The 2,372-nt window shown below is 42.7% G+C and overlaps 1 protein-coding gene across 1 annotated transcript in view; it reads left to right on the top strand.

The window, feature by feature from the left end:
- The window catches only part of AKAP13 (A-kinase anchoring protein 13), a 247,495-nt gene that overhangs the window by 94,881 nt on the left and 150,242 nt on the right, over positions 1–2,372 (top strand). The gene's annotated exons all lie outside the window — the stretch shown is intronic.

Below are 2,372 nucleotides of genomic sequence, written 5' to 3'. Positions count from 1 at the left end.
TGCAAATAACCCACAAACAACACTGGGGTTGGAATCCTGTTTTTTTTCTGGGGCTGCTTTTATGTGGCCATTGTCTTCAGGTTTTCCGCAGCGGCTAAATAAACATGACCTTCACTGTAGCAAAGTAGCCTTGATGACATCTCTTCTAGGTTCTTCAGCCGAGCTGTTAAACCTGTTCCCGCCATGAAATGACCTGAGGGAGAGTTGAGGGCACAGCAGCTTTCTCTGCGTCTGGGTTTCACACTCGATCTCAAGTGCAGAAGTGACTCCTCCTTCAGGAGGAGAGCGGCAGAGTAACTTCTATACTTTTTTGGTGTTTAATTATCAAAGAAAGAGTTTTTATTACTTCTATAACTTTTATTCCGAAGTTCTCTAGAGATTCCAAGGCGTTGGAGAAGAGGAAGGTTGGGGGAGCACGAGCTCTGAGAAACCCCACACTTTTTTAACCAGAGTATTTTCACTCTTAGTTATCTCCTGGCTCTCCATGTGAGAGTTTGTTGAAGGAAGGGCTCCACTTTTTAAAAAACACTGCTGTGGTAAGTATCTATGTTCCTCTTAGTCAGACAGGGGTTTTCTCATGTAATTATTCTTGTGGTAAATGACATCTGCCAACTGTCATGATTTTACATATGTATTTAAATGAAACATTACATATCTGGGGTCCAGTAAATAACATCCACTACCTTCTGAGTTCAAATCCAGTTGAAAGATTTCAGAGTTACACCACTAGAGACGAAAATGTTTGCTTCGTTACTGATGAGAGCTAGATTGGAAGACTGACATTAGATCTGCCCGAAGAGTTTGTCTCTGAAAGGCCTGGACGGTCACGGGACCGCCCTTCAGCGTCCACCCAGCTTTGATCACTGTGTCACTTGGGGAGAGTGGGCCAGAAGTTATCCGATGTGCAGGTAGCAGGTCCTGAGGAGAAACAACCAGAGGGGACTGAGCCAGGGACCCCATCGACAAACGTGTTCTTCCTTCATGGGACAGTGGCAAAGGGGTATTTGCCAGCTTTCTTCCCTTAAATCTACTGAATTTGACAGTGAAACCTGTGATCAGCTGCAGGAATGCTGTCCCCTACCACCAGGGCCTGACCGTCAGCATACTACCAGGGCCATCCTGCCCAGGCAGAATATAAAAGTGAGTGTAGACTGTGAAACCAAGTTTTTCTTACTAATGTAGTGTCCGAGAGTCCTCCACATTGCTCATGTCTAGAGATCAGAATGTCGGCCATTATACAGGGCATGGGCACGTTTTTAGAAACCTAACACATGAGCTCAGTACCCCTTGCCCTGCTGTACCTGGATTGGTAGGGGGCGATTACTGTGGTTGCATGAGACGGTATCGAGTTGGACTGCATTAGTTATTTGTGGGTGTGTGGTGTTTTTATGGTTTTGTTTGTCTTATTTAAGGATGGCACAAGGGTTGGACAATTTGTTCGTGCTGCCATTATTAAAAAGAAACACAGTCGACACTTGAACAGCGCAGGTTTGAACTGCACGGGTTCACCGGTAGGCATGTTTCTCATCCACGATTGCGACTTTCTGTATACCGAGGGCTGACATGAGTTATTGTACATTTTTGACTGCATGGGTGGTTGGTACCCCAAACCCATTATTCAAGGGTCAACTGTGTTAGAAAAAGCACAAGCCTAAAACTTTAGGCATGTGACTTCCCCTCTCTGGACTCTAGCTTCCTTGTCTTTAACAGGGAACTGGCCAGCTTTAATATTTTTGTGGACTTTCCATGTGATTCTTAAGTTTCTGTTGTACAAAATTACTCATGCAGTGCTAACAGAGGCTAAATTGAATTTGAAATTTAGAGAAAGGTGTTAAAAACCACAATAAGATACCATTACACACCTATTAGAAAAGCTAAAATTAAAAATGCCAAATTCTGGCAGGGACCCAAAACAACATCTCATTCATTGCTGGTGGGAGTACAGAATGATATCTCCAGTCGGGAAGACAGTTTGGCTATTTCTTATAAAGTTAAATGCACATTTACTCTGTGACTCAGCAGTCCCACTTTTGGTTCTTCATCCTAGAGAAACGAAAGCTTATATTCACTCCAAAAAAAAAAATCTTTGCACAGGTGTGTCTATAGCAGCTTGTTTGCAATCATCAAAAACTGGAACAACCCAGATCTCTCTCACTGGGTGAGTATAAACAAGCTGTGGTACATCCACACAATGGAACATCCCTCAGCAATGAAAAAGGAATAAACTATTGACACAATAAACAACTTAGATTCATTTGAAATGCATTGCACTATGTAAAAGAAGTCAGTTTCCGAAGGGTATTTACTGGATGATTTCATTTATGTGATACTCTGAAAAGGGCAAAATTATAGGAATAGAAACTAGATCAGGA

Source organism: Pteropus vampyrus, unplaced genomic scaffold (assembly GCF_000151845.1).
Source record: "Pteropus vampyrus isolate Shadow unplaced genomic scaffold, Pvam_2.0 Scaffold34, whole genome shotgun sequence".
Lineage (NCBI taxonomy): Eukaryota > Metazoa > Chordata > Mammalia > Chiroptera > Pteropodidae > Pteropus > Pteropus vampyrus.
This window is presented reverse-complemented; position numbering and strand designations above follow the sequence as displayed.